The sequence below is a fragment of the Nothoprocta perdicaria genome, unplaced genomic scaffold (genome assembly GCF_003342845.1).
Source record: "Nothoprocta perdicaria isolate Ctin4 unplaced genomic scaffold, notPer1 scaffold_32, whole genome shotgun sequence".
Classification (NCBI taxonomy): Eukaryota; Metazoa; Chordata; class Aves; order Tinamiformes; family Tinamidae; genus Nothoprocta; species Nothoprocta perdicaria.
In genome coordinates, this window is record NW_020455555.1 from 235,657 (window position 1) to 250,097 (window position 14,441).

Genomic DNA, 14,441 nt, shown 5'->3' on the forward strand with positions numbered 1-14,441 from the left:
TTACTAACAAAAAAATTTACATTTCAACAAATTGACACTTTCCAATCAAAAAAAAAAAAAAAAAGCTGAAAACTCCAATTTGTGTGTGTGTGTGTGTGTATGCAGCTGTTGTTCTCTGGCTCCTTGTTTTCACATTGCGGAGGAACTGGAAGGCAATGAAGTTCCTTGACTTGATACGAACTCCAAACTTTTTAACTTCCAGCACTTTCCAACACATTTATTTCACTGGAAATAGTTACGGTTCTAGGACATACCTTAAGCCAAATAAACTGCTTGCGAGAGTAAGACCGTGGTAGTGAGGAGAGGAGCCTGATCTATTCCACATGCTCTGCACAGTGGGATTTCTAAGGGCTCGTCCAGAAGGCAGCGACTGWAGTGCAGTGAATCTAGCTTTAAACTAGTTTGGCTGGGTAGAACTAACAGTGAAAGCATTGTAGGCTGTAAAACTCACTTGAGAAACCGAACTAGCTCTTGGAAACCTATTTTACATTTTGAGCTCCTGCATCCACATGGGGTAAATAAGGGGCTGTGGATACGTCAAGAGCAGTGGCCGCCACGGGCATATTGGCATCCTCCAACTGAGAAAATGTTTCCTGGTCTCTGTTTCCCCTACACTGGCGTGTGGCCCTCAGCCCTCCACCAGSCCTGCATGGTCTCCAGCTAGCAGCCGCCTCAACTGCTCCTGTTCTCGCTTTTCTCAAGCATTATCTGCCACTTCAAATATCTGCTGAACAGAAATCCTGCTATATCTTGTTCTCTTTTCATTTCTCTTGCCTGAAACTTAGATAAATGAATTAGCCTGGAAGCAACACCTTGGAAACCTACCAAGAAKCAAAGTAATGTTGAAGGACAAGGAAATTGTTTTAAGAGTCCCTGGAACTCTGGTAGATATTGGATCAAGTATAGCAAAAATATCAAAACCAGAAAAAAAAGGAGGCAAGGGAGGAATCTGTGGAAGGTCATGAAGAGAGGGAGGTGCAAGAGCTATATCTGACTTAGATTCCGTAATCTCATGTCTGGAATCCAAACCTTATCATGTGAGCCTAATCGCGTCTGAAACACAGCTCTGCTGACTTGGAGCTTACAATAATTCCTTTACAAAATATTTCACATGTCCACCAAGTTTAAAAAAARAAAAAAGAACGGATTTTTGCTTGTCCTTTACATGATGAGATGCAAAGTATTGTTGGTTCGATGAAAAACAGAGATAGTTTCTTCATGAAACTGTTAAGAAGTGACTGCTAAGAGGTGATTTGGAGAGTCAGAGAAACACCGCTGGAGTGGCATACGCTGCTGTAGAAAAACAGCACGGAAGGAACCGTGTTGCATCCCGGCACGTGCCCGTGTAGACGCTCCATAAACCCAGCCCTGGCTTCTTGGGCAATCTTTGCCCAACATGGCAAGGGTTGTCTGTGCCACAMGCTGCTGCACTTCAGCTCTCCAGCCTGAAGTGGACATTCCAGAAAAGCCTCATAAATCTAGTAAAACATTCAGACTATGAATTGCCTCTCTCTAGCCCCATTTTGTCTTGCTGACTTGTTTCATGCTTTGCAGTAAAACACTTAGTGATAAGGAGCACTGGGGCGCATCTGGCGGGATTCAGTCGCATGCGTCACACCCCTGACCTTCTGATGGATTTCTGCAGTTTGGCTTTGCTAAAACTTTGCAGCCCTGTTTTTAACATATATTTCTTTGCCTGATGGAAAATCCCTGCTGGCTATAACACTCCTTGTGCCTACAGCTTTTCCATCCTTAGTATGTCTTCATTTAGCTTTTTCATCTGCAGTAATGATCACAGATTTGATCAGGACTGATGCTCTGTAGACAACAGGCAATGGAATACAGATCGGGTAATCTGATAGGGTTTCTTTTATGGGCAGGTAGGTTATTTAAGCCTTGATTTTTTTCTTTCATTCATTAAAGTATTATGTCCCAAAATGACAGGAATTCCTCATTTCTACAGAGAAACCCAATTCGACCCTGCTATTGCATATCGAAATTAAAGAGGCAACAGGGGTTTGTATTTATTGCATGTCTGACAGCTTTTTATTGGTGTTTCTCAATAAGTGCATAAGTCAATTATGTCAGTAAGTTTCTAAGTAATATCTTTTTTCTCCTGGAATGGTTTCAGATTGTGGGAAAAAAAATGTGAAGATGTGTGCTTATGTAAGCTTTTCCTTTAGAAACATTTTAGTTACATTTTTGTAATAATTACTATGCAGAATCATGACACTTCTTTGCTGCAAGATTTTTTTTTTTTTTTTTAACTCCAGCAAATACATTTTTACTTATTTTTGCTTTGGCAAATAGAAAGTCTGAAAAGATGAGGGTGAAGAAAATGCAACAGCATTTTGGAGGCAAAGGTTTTGGGTGGCTATTTTATGTCTCTCTGGTGTCAAAGCTTAATGCTCTGTGATGAACTCTTAYTACCRCCATATCAAAAKATCATAATGTGAGTCAATGTCTAAWATTCAGAAGAAATGGAAATGCATATTTATAGCAACTTGTGTCAATGTGCAAAATGATTTTGTGCTCTGTGATAATGCAAGATGTGCAATAGCAGGCTGGATACACACCTTATCTTTGAATAATATATTTCAATCTTGCTTATTTTGTTTACACACGTTCTAAAGAATCTTAATAAGTCAATAACAGTGCTGTCAACAGCTAACACTGAAATCTCAGGAGATGAGATATCCTTACAAAGCTAGGCGTAAAGAAAGTAAGCTGAAGCGCAATTTTATATTTGCATCTTGTTTTGGAATAATAAAAGCTTCTACTTTTCCCAGTTTTCTATATGGCATTCAGATTTTTGTCTGATGAAGCTATATTGCTTTCATGTTTTACAGGAAAAAAAAAAAAAAAATCCCGTGTTGGAAACTCCTGTGCAACCTTAGGATTTGGCAACAAATGGAATATGGAATGCTGGTTGTGATTCTGAGCATCAGATTGAGTGCTTCATTTTCTGTTGCCACTGATAAAGGTAAAGATGGCATTGAAGGAAAATGTATTTTGGCATTTATTTTACAAATGTTCTTAGTGGATAATTGTGATGGAAAAACGTAGTGTCGTTCGCWTTTTTTTCATACAGCTTTTGAGGGATATATACTGGCATTTTTTCAAGGCAGTGCTTTTCTGCTGTAAGAGCTGAATAGCAGGGCAGGACAGCTATTCAGAAAGAGCCCTTTCTGGTCTATTTTTAGCTCTATCAAATCTTGAGCAATAATCCAGAATGATAATCTTATAGAACATTTTCGGCAAAATTTTGTTGGCAAATATTCTTGATAAAGATGTTCCCTTCCTTCCTTCCTTCCTTCCTTCCTTCCCTTCCAGCTCCTGGAGGAAAAAGAAAACAACAACAACAAAAAAATTATTTTAGCATTTTTAGCTGCTTGTTAATTGATGGTTGGTGAATGCTGCTGCAGACTGTAAATTGGAAACCAGAATTCACATTGCAGCATTTTACATTAAATACTTCCTTGAAATATTTTTGAGGGCCGTTGTTAGGATGTAAAATGATCCYAAATGCCACATTCCTCCTCGCATAATGTACACAGGACCAAAGTTTGTTGCATTGGTTTTAGGTGGATAGTCAGCACTTTAAAGCTCTTTTTTTCACATCAGAAGCAGGTAGAGCACTAGAGCATGTGGAAATCTTTTCAAAGAAGGATGCCRTTCTGTTGAGTGGTTTGTCTAAATTACAGAGGAAATTCTGCCTTCCAGAGAGGGATATAGTTATATTTCAGAAATGTTAGGCTATGTTCTTTCCTCTTTCCCCTCCAACAATAATGATTTTATATTGATAATTTTCTGCTTGAGGTAAACAAGAGACTCTTTGCTGAAATATTTTGAAAAGATGTTTGGGTCTTGGTAAGCCCTGTAATTTTAGCAAGATAAGAAACCATTATATTTATTAACCCCCTAGTACTCAAGGACAAAAAGCAGTTGTGCAGCCAAGGGGCTTTTCTACAGATTCTGTATGCCCTGTGTTATCATGGCATATGTGATATATGTAAGAATCAGGTTATGGTGCCAAAACAGGAACAGTTGTAAAACAATAGGGAATTAAATGTAGCATGTGTCCATTTGACTGGTAACACCTTCTCTAACGTAAATGGTAACTTAATAGAAAATATCTAGTATATATTAAGCAGCATCAAATGATGAAGTGGTACTTGKCTTTTACTACATCTGTTTGAAAGGATGTACATGTTGTGCTATCACGCTAAAAGCAACCGGGTTAACAATCCGGAAAGACAGATTGTGGGCCCTGTGACTTAATTTAGATTTTAGCATATTTGTGTGTATTGTTAAACTAGGCCTAAAACAGGTCAGAACTTGAGACTGAAGTATGTATTTTTGATCAGTAAGGACAAACTCCATTCTTAGATGGAGTAGTTCCAGAGGCTTTAAGAGGGATGAGTAAAAATGTGGAGGTGGAAAGGTCTTTGTCTCTTTCCTTTACATGAAAAATCCATGAGAAGGAAAAGAGGTACGTACTGCAATAAGTCCCCACAAAAGGATATATGACAGAAAAATTTTGCTTCACTTTAGAAAATGTTTGCATTCACAAAAGTTTCTATGACAGGAAAACTATGCTTTCACTTCAATGTGCTTTCCCAGCAGAGCAGCAGCTCTCTGTTAATATGTGAATGCTTAAGAAGAAAGGAAAGGATGAGTGTTTAAACCAAAATGTAGAGAGGTAAATTCCCTAAACACTTTCTGTGTTATTAACATTCCCCAAGATTATGTTTCATCATCCAAAGGGCACGGGTGCATAAGCATCAACCAGTGCCCTGCCTGCGGTGGTGGAGAAGGCTCCCTTCTGACTGCACCAGCTCCTGCAGCATCATGAAGTGTCCCGCTCATTCTGCTAATTAGTGTCAACACTAATGGAGAAGCTGCATTTGGAAGCGGGAGCTGTGCTGAGTCACGCTGCTTTCACAGCACTCACGTGAGCAGGATGTAGGAGTGTGGTGTGTGGAGTGAGTAGGCTCTGCATGTCCCCAGCACATCCTTGGCAAAACTGGCCTAGTTCAARGCAAACTAGAATTTGAAGTAGCCTGTAAACAGTACTTCATACTTACAATCTGCAAAATGTACTATCTACTGCTATGCTGCGGTTGCTCAAGATACGTTTAATCCTTAATTTATCAGAGGTTTTCAAATCATTGAATTGCTTCATGGTAGTAGAGAACAGAGGGGATCCATTAAAGCAGAAGCTTCAATTTATGAAAATTAATTCTCTAAATTCTTTAATTTATGAAAATCTTCTCTCTAAAGCATCTCTGTTTGAATAAGTGATTAAGTAATTCCCACTCAATGGGGAAAAAGGAGAGCCGAGAGGGAAAGATGGGCACAGCATATATATACATATATATGGCATTTCTGCAGTGAAGATGGTGGGGCTGTGTAAGAAATATCCGCCTGTGTCAATGAACCCATCGTTCCTCCTCCAGGTTCATGCTAGGGTGAGATGCGGAATGAAAGGCAACGTGTCCTGAACCATCCTGCAGCACTGCAGGCTACTGAGGAACCAAGGCTATGGAACAAGCTCTGCTTCAGTAAACACTGCAGGCAAGGTGAGGTAAGTTGTTTTACAAGGAAATTACATGAAATTCTAGTCTAATCAGTGCAGAAATTGTTCATGAAAGTACTCTCAGTGCTAAGGACTATAGATATCTGTGTCAAAACCAAAATTGCTTGCATTACAGAGAGGGAAGCATGACCCAACTGTTAATAGTGTGGAGAGACTAGAAAATTGGAAAACTAGGCCACTGTGCTCAAGGTGTGAAAATAACATAGCTATAAATACTGTCCAGTGCCCATAAAGTGAACCTAGCTACTTTCTTGTCACCTTGCTAATTGCTTTTGAGGAGCCTGGATATTGCAGCTGTCGCAGAAAGTAAATATATGCTTGTTAGTGAGAACTAACCTTAATTCTCTTAACAGGAAAGAAAATAAATCTTACTGTGTTTGCTGTGCATTTCATATGGTAAATTTTATCTTGTATCAACAGATAACTACTCTCAGACTATATATTTATCAAGATGCTTTTGCAGGTCATTAATTCCATAGAGTCAGCAGTTAAAATGCGCTTTTAATTTTCACGTCTCTGCAGTGTTGTCTTCTTGTCCTATTCCGGGTGAAAGGAGCTTATAAAATAGTTAATTGTAAGTTGTCTTGTCTGAGAAGTGCCAGTCTTACCTTTTTAGATAGATTTTCAGGCATGTCTTTCTTACTAGAGCCCTAAAGCTTTGTTAACTTCACATTTTAACATAAAAGTCTTCATGCCAAAAGGATTAAGAACTGCTCTCAGACAAAGCAAAACAAGTTAATCTCACACTTGCAAGGCTGTGATGCCTTTTTGGGATCTGCCTGATGGCTGCCAGCTGCTTCTGCCAGCTGCCCTATTTAACAGCACAGCCTCAGCAAGCCAGGTGAATGGCAGGGTCACCCAGCTGCCCTCTTCATTAAGAGGGGCTACCTCCTCCTGGACAGCAGGTAAGAATTGCACTTGCTCTGCCCCCAGGAGCTTCTTAATTGAATACAAGTGACATTCAGCATTTGTGCTGTGATAAGTTTTGTGAAAAGATGGGCCAGAATGTGAGTAAAAGCTTGGGGATACTTGTTTGGCCCCATGTCTGTCCTCGTTTCCTGTTTAACCTACGTATTAATTTTAATTAATGTAGACTTATTACAGCATGTGATTTGGTGAAAAGTAGTACTTGGTGGCAGTGGGTTTTGCTTCTCTCCTAGTCTCACATTTCAATAGTGTATAAACTTGCTAAACCTTCCTTAAAAAGCCTTTTGAAGGACTACCATTACAAGTTGTACTAAATTGAAGAAAATTTTAATTAAAAATAATTACTGAAATTGCAAAAACATAATATATAAAATATTTTTTTTTGAACAGACCCTTTTTGTTCAAACATAAAATGTGTAACTGTCTGCATCTTTATTTTCTCATAAACTTTGTTCATAAAATTTGCTCCAAGGGTAAGAACATGTTAAGCACTTTCCCAGGGCCTCTCTGTTTTGGAATGAAATTGAATTGACCAGATTCCCTGCCTGCTTGCTCATCTCTCACTCCCCACACTCTGTCAATTTATTGAAATAAGTACTTGTCTGTTCCTGCTGAAATTATATCTACTTTCATGTAAAGATTAAGTTAAGATGATAAGAATTAGTCTTCTGTAAGTAATGGCTAAGTTTGATTACACTGTTTCTTACAAAATAATTTCTTTACATCTGTTAAATTTGTACCTCGATGTTCAATTGAATTATGATGCCTTTGCTTAGTTGCAGTTGTTCCTCTGCTTTTCCAGCTGCCGTGTTAGAAATGTCTCTGGTTTGGGACTGGAGTCTTGCAGGCTTAAGTGGATTCTTCTTCAGAGAACTAAGAGTGTATGTGATGGAGCATTACATGACCAGCTTTATAGGGAATATATAGTATTCTAAGTCCTATATGTGGTTATGTGACCTGTAGATGTTACGGTAAGGTAGCTGCCAAAGTTCCTCTGGCAGATTTAGTAAGCAAATGTCTCCACTAGTGGAATAGGATCATTTTTCATACCACATTTCTTTCCCCTTTGGGGCCTACTCAAACCTCACGTTGTCTCTAAATTATTAAATTAGGTCTTCCTTGATCATCCAAAGGTCATGGTGCCTAATGTGTGTTAATGTGATGAAAGTGTCAGATACAATTAGTTTCAGTAGTAAAACATGGTTTTATCGTCCTAAATGCAATAAATTAAAGTATGTTGTAGACTGCTGTAGTCAGGGAAATTTCTGCACCATTAAGGTTTGACGGGGAAGTTCATGTCCTCTCCAGGCAACAGTGAGGAGYGCTAGGTGGAAGTTGGTATGGTTTGCTTCACCTCCATGATTGCTTTTACTCCTTTCATTTCTGAAAGGTTATTTATCAAATGGACATGTAATCAGAAAATTCTACTTTCTCTTGCATGCAGAAAGCCAGGCAGTGCATTTTCATGCTGCTTGTCTATTCTCTTTGTTGGTCTCCTTCCACTGAGAAAATTCTGAGGCACATTTTATGCATCAAAACATCTTTAATCTTGATACGGAGTAGGGTGCGTGCTGTCACAGGCAGATCTGTTTGCAAGGCCTGCTGCTGAAGTTTCAAACTTCTACCAGGAAAAATCAGCTATAAATAGCTGTGGCTGATAGAAGTGGATAACACAAGAGGAAGTAATAAAACTGACTCGATTGCCATGTTCTCTAATCTGTCTAATAGAGTGAGATTCTGCAATTAGCAGTTACTGTATCTGTTTCCTGTCTGTAAGGAGAAAAAAACCTCAGTAGGAGATAAGCAGAAGGAGAGAGTTGGCTCAATTTTAATCGAAGCTTCCAGTAGCTTTGCTGCTGAAAGACACAAAAGACATTGCCCAGCTGTGATAGATGTCATTCATAAACTGAATACCCATCTGCACAAGGCAATTTGCATTTCACGGAGCATTTTGAATTGCTGCAAACTCGGGCAATGTATACAAAAACAAGTACTTCCAGTAGCAAGAAACRAAACAATATTCTGTTTCACCTATGACAAATGATCCTTTGGGGAAGGATATTGCCCTCATAAGTGGCAATTCAGTGTTTTTAATAGTCTTGTATTATTCATTGGGAATCATCTTTCATGCATTGTGGCTTCAAAATGGAAAAAGAAGCAGTGTCTCTATCTCATCTCTTTTCTAAAAAGAAGGAAGGAACTGTGCTAAATCAGTTTGTGTTCAAGAGAAATTTATCAGTTTGTCTCTCTGACTTCCTCTTACAAAAGAGTCCCCTTTGACTGGATGTATGCCAGAATGAAAACCTTGAATCCAACTTTTGTCCCATCTGATGGACTTGGTAGGAATCAGCAAGCAAAGTTCTCAAGAGGTTCAGTGGCTCTTAGTTTAGTATCATGTCGCTCCTGAGGGAGTTTTGCTAAAATTTATTGGTGGCGCAAATGTTGGGAAGCACATTAAAAATACTGTGGCAGATAAAGGTGTCTAAGAAAGAGAGAGAGGAATAGGCAGAAATGGGAAGGGTGAGATGGACACAGAGTAAATGCCATTGCAGTCCCTTKGGGAGCAGGTAATCAAATGTATAAATATAAGCTTAGGGAGTGCTGATTAAGAGATGGAAGTGAAGAAATGGCACARGTAAAGAAATACTTTGAGAGGAAACATCAAATTGAACTTGACTGTGAAATTCATTGCTGCCATAAAATCCRATGCTCTGGTATATAAATAGAAGAACTTAATGTAGAAGAGCTGTTCCACAGTGGTTAAGCTGCACCTGGAAAACACGTGCTTTGTTCTCTACACTTTTAAAAATCATACAATCGGCTGCTGTTGCACGATAGAAAATAAAACCTGAAAGATGCAATCAAAGCAAAAAAGCCCTTTTCCTCAGATGTGTGTAGACACTACCTGGCACATGGGCACCATACAAACTAACTTGAAAACAAGAGCTTTAAAGTCAATCAGTAGTTTAGGATYATGCAATTTAGGAAAAAAAGTGGTTTTTTCTTTTTTTTATATATATATTTAAAAAAAGGAAGCCCAGAAACAGTAGAGAAAGCTAATGCTTCGGGTTGCTTGAAGCTTTTAGAATATTTAGCTCTAATTTGTTCTTTTAGCCAYGATAAAAAAGAGGTCTGAATATAGACCTAAGCAAAAGTCATGCTATGCTGGTGTTATCTCCTACAAAAATGTTAACCAAACCTCTCAGAGGATGTCAGTAACAGTTTTGTGGTAGCAAATCTTGTATAAATTCAGAATTACCAATTTTTGAACAAAATCAGGATATGCATGATCTTTATTTTCAAGGCATCTCAACCTAGGTACATAATATTTCCTGTGAAAGATATTGACCCTTTATTTTTAAATGACAAATACAGAATGCACATACTTGCAGGATATTTACATTCTAACCATGTAGTAACTCACAGACAGGGTTTTTTGTGGGGCTGGGAAATTTTTGTTGTTTGGTGAAGGGCAGTGTTAAATACAGGCAAATATGGAATGTTCCTTTCTTAATTTTTTTGTAATATTGATACTCTATTTGTTTTAAAAAATAACTGGGGAGGCATGTGCAAATCATAGTAAAGTCCTTAATCTACCAAAGTGTTTCATCAAATGAAGACCTCATGGGTTTTAGTATGATAATTCATGGATTTAAAGTTAAATATATGCAAAAGTGATCTGCAGAATCAAGACCATATTAAAGATCTTATCTGAGCCAATCTGATGTTAAGTGATTTCATCTCTGTACTATCATTTTCATTTGATGCGCTTTAAGGTCTTGCATTTAAAACTGTGAATGACCTAGTAAGGAAGGAAATACTGACTCCTGAGTAKATATCATATTAGGACAGTGAAGTTGCCCAGAGAAATGATCTCCTTCCCAAAGAAAAGACCAAATGTGGAAAAATTGTTCTTTATTTTTAAGGCTTCATGAAATAACCGCTGCTTTGTTCTTTCCTCCCAAATTATTTCCCACAGAAGATGCATATTAAGTAAAAAACTTGAACAGTTAACTGCTTTCTAGAAGGGCTGTCGAAGAACTTTCCTGAGCAAAATTATTTCCCATGTAATAATAATATTTTGTATAGAAATGATGAATGCAGTCAATTATATAGGACTGACAACCATTTCAAAACTGTAGGTTCTTATCTATTTAGTGTTTTGCACAAGTTTACATGTGCAAGATGAAATCTYAGTCCAGTTGAATCACATTGTAAAACTCCCCAAGTGAATCAATTTGCTTTTCAAAAGGAAATTATTTTTTTATGCCTCATCTCTGCATTTTGCTTTGTTACTTTCTCAGAAGATAGAAGTTTGTTAAATTTGTTTGTGGTATTTTGGGCCTTCAGTAGAGGTTTCCTTTGGGTTCTTAGGAAAGGAAATGAAGAAGTAAGCCTACTGTCCGTAAGCACCAAGGTGACTATGTAGAAGTCCAGCTTAATTGGAATATGTTAAGGAATGTGTCTATGAAAAGAAGTTGACATTTATTTGTCTGAAATCTTCACCTTGCAGCTTCTTACCAAATGGAGTCCTTCAGCTGTTTCAGTTCAAAGTGAACTACAAAGGAAAATCTCTGTCTCGTGGTGCTTTTGCAGCCAAAAGGAACCTTTCCTAGTAGAAGATTATGTCATCTTAACAGGACTGTGCATTTCCAAACAAGGGCTGCAGGCTGGCCCTGGAGTACTCAAAACTTGGCTACATTTGGTACCAAACTCTAAAAAAGCTTTCTAGGATTTGTGCCCAGATGTCCTGGAAGATGGTCCAGTGTCTGTTTTGCTATCCAAAATTCATCTTTTTGTTATGAAAGTTGAGTTCAAACAACCTTGCAGGTCTGGAGTTCATTAGATAAGGTTTGTTGTCTTGCTGTCTGTGTCCAAATATGATATTATTTCTGGTGCTGGGTATCTTTAAACCTTACCACTTTTTCATGTTGTACRGCATAAGAAGTTATCCATTTGCAGCCTTCTCATTTTCCCCACTACAGTCTGCACTGCAGAAACACAGTAATGTTCTTTTTGCTTCTTATAAGGAATTGGGACTGCAGAAGGGAACTTAAAACTGTAAGAGAAAAGCAAAGTGGAGGTTTGGATGAGGCACAGCAAGGATTTTTTGTAAGTCTTCTCTTAGTCGGAGTGTTTTGGCACTCTTGACTCTTGGACTGCGTATGTCCCCGTTCAGCAGAAGGAATTGTTCAAGCAATCTGTGCAAAGACTTGTCAAAGTCTAAATTAAAATGCAGCGCTCTCCTACAGTTTTTGTCCTTGTTTTTTACAACGTATTTTCAGCTATTAAACAAAAAAAAAACCACAAAGGGCATTTATTTCAGTGATAATTAGGGCTATTGATTATTCATCTGATTTTATTTCTTTTCATCTAGTAAATGAGCATTTTAKATCATTTGCCTCTCAAGAAAGAAAGGAGCTGATGATAAAATGACTTCCAAAAAAGACAGTCCCTCTAGCATAATTGTTTTATGAGACAATACAAGTGTACTTCTCTCTTTAATTGATTGTGTTTATGATCATGTTTTGCTATGTGTCTGTTACTCTCACAGAATGATACAAGACTCTTTGTCTCATGGCTCCCAGCCACATTTCATTTTATTATAATCACCTTCATTATAAGAAAACTGCTTAATTATAATGAAAATGCTTTGAAGCTGAGAACGGTGCTGTAATGAGCTGAAATGTATATGTGGTATTTTTCCCAAATGACACAGGAAAGATGATGTACAAGGCAGCGTAGGAACATACATAGTGCCCTATTCCAAGAGTTCACTCACTTGAGGGAGCAGTGTTGTCTAGTGCTCAGATCTCATCAATAAAAACTCTCTTTGCTGCAGCTAACTAACCATGTGACCTTAGGGAATAGCCTTATCCCTTTCACACGTTTCTCTTTGATAAAATAAGAATGATGTGACTGCAGAGAGGCACAGTGAGGCTTAAATCCTAATTTCTCAAAGTAGTTGGAGATCTGCTCAAGGAAGAGTATGTGTAAAGGTAATTATTTCATTATTTTAATCTTTTGAAGTACAAGACGGTGTCTAGATCCTGAGAGCTGGTACACACACAGGTGTGGTACCATGACACGCACAGTTTCCTAAAGAGCAATAATCTTTAAGTGGTGACTGTGTAGTGCTAAGGGAGTTGGGCAGGATTTAGGGTGGCAGATGTACCGGTAGCTGTCACAGAGGTGTCAACATCAAGTCCTGACTCTGTGGAGAAATCTGCAGCACCCTCAGTGAGCCTTAGGAATGGATTTAGCAGGGTGATACACTCTGACCACCTGTTTTCTTTTATTGTTTTTGTTTTTGCAATTGATTTTTGTGCATTTTGCATGTAAGTGTATGCACACATGTCTTTTAATATACAGGCATTGGTGTTTTACTCTTTGGTGAACCTTCAATTATATTTGAGCCTGAAAAATAATTATTTGAAAGCAATCTAGCTTTGTTGTTGCTGGGGTGAGAGGAGAGGAAAGAAGGAAGGTGAGTGCTAACAACTGTTCTTAGGAAATACTTGTGAGATGTCACGAAGACGACCTCTAGAAAAATCCTCAGGTAAGCTTCGCCAGGAGTGTTTTGCTGCTTTGGARGCTTCGACCTTTTAGTACCCTGGCCTCAGAAAGCGACCGCCATAGCCAATTCTGACAGATGGCGTCACGGCCGCGGGCGGGCCGGGCGCCACCGTGGCCTTGCACCCTCGCTCCCGCTCGGAGCGCGCGCCTCGCGGGTGGATCGTGGGGCGCTCGCGGAAGGAGCCGGGCGCCTGTCGCAAGCCGTGCTAGCAGCTCGCCCGTGGCTTTTGAGGCTTGTCGCCTGCGAATGTGTCACCCTGGTAACCGTTTGCACCTGCAAGCGGGAGTCATACGAGCTGAGAATTGCAGGGTGATTTTTTTTTTTTTTTTTTTTTTGTAATCTTTTCTGAGCGTTAGAAATTGTTCATAGACAAAGCAATGCAGACTAGAGAAGAGCTTTATTTTGATATTCCTGTTGTTTAGTGGGCATAAACAGAGCACCTCTTCTGTTTGCCAGTGTCCCACTGCAGTGTCCATCTTCACCAGCAGAAATTTTATCTRTTTTATTTGGTGATTGTTGTATCTATACTTGTTATATAAAAAAAGACATAACATGCCAGTAACTACAGCATTTCATTTTRGGGTTGTCAGTCGGTTGCTTAAAATACAGAAAGACCGACCTTTTTTGTAGCTTAAGAAATGCACTTGTCAAAAGAAAAGTATATTTTAAAATTATGAGACAGCCAGTAAGGGAACTCTGCTGCTAAGCTGCCATTTTATTCTGYAGGTATCTTTCTAATGAGAAGAATGTTTGTCTTCCTTCAAAATCCATTTGATTTGAGGAAGAAGTGCTTGTTATAAATGGAAGAGTTTCAGTGGCTGTAAGCAGAACTGACAACACCAGCTGAAGATCTTCAAAGTTTTACCAATGAGATACTGCTGTTTGGTAGCACCTTTCCTCCCTGTATCTCACAGTGATTTGCAAAGATTAATTAAGGCTCATAGCACCCCTCTGATGTACATAAGCATCATTAGCCCTAGAGATGTGCAAAATATTCATGACAAAATTGGTGGCATTCAAAGTTTACCCCTCTTACAAAGCGCAAGGGTTAAGGAAATGCAAAGTTATTTGACATTATCTGCATCAGAATTGTTTTGTCATTCTCTCCTTCTCTACAGGTATATTAATAACCATAATGCTGTACATAGATTTCTCATAATTATTCCAATTTTCAGCAAGATTGATTTGGCTTGTTCCACATAGTCGTTGCATTGTAATTCTTCATATTTCCCAATTAGCTAAATCTGATCATTTGTTCACTATAAAGAAGGACATCAAGCAAGACCCTCCCCGTCTATTGAAGAAAAGTGCAATTTTAGATGGAATTTAAGCAAGCCG

At 38.6% G+C, this 14,441-nt stretch overlaps 1 long non-coding RNA gene across 1 annotated transcript; it reads left to right on the top strand.

Moving 5' to 3' along the window:
- Positions 1–2,859: 2,859 nt before the first annotated feature.
- LOC112950445 lies at positions 2,860–11,709 on the top strand. The gene is made up of 3 exons (XR_003250007.1): positions 2,860–2,983; positions 5,460–5,587; positions 11,040–11,709. It is a non-coding gene; the product is annotated as an uncharacterized LOC112950445 (long non-coding RNA).
- The last annotated feature ends 2,732 nt before the right edge of the window (positions 11,710–14,441 follow it).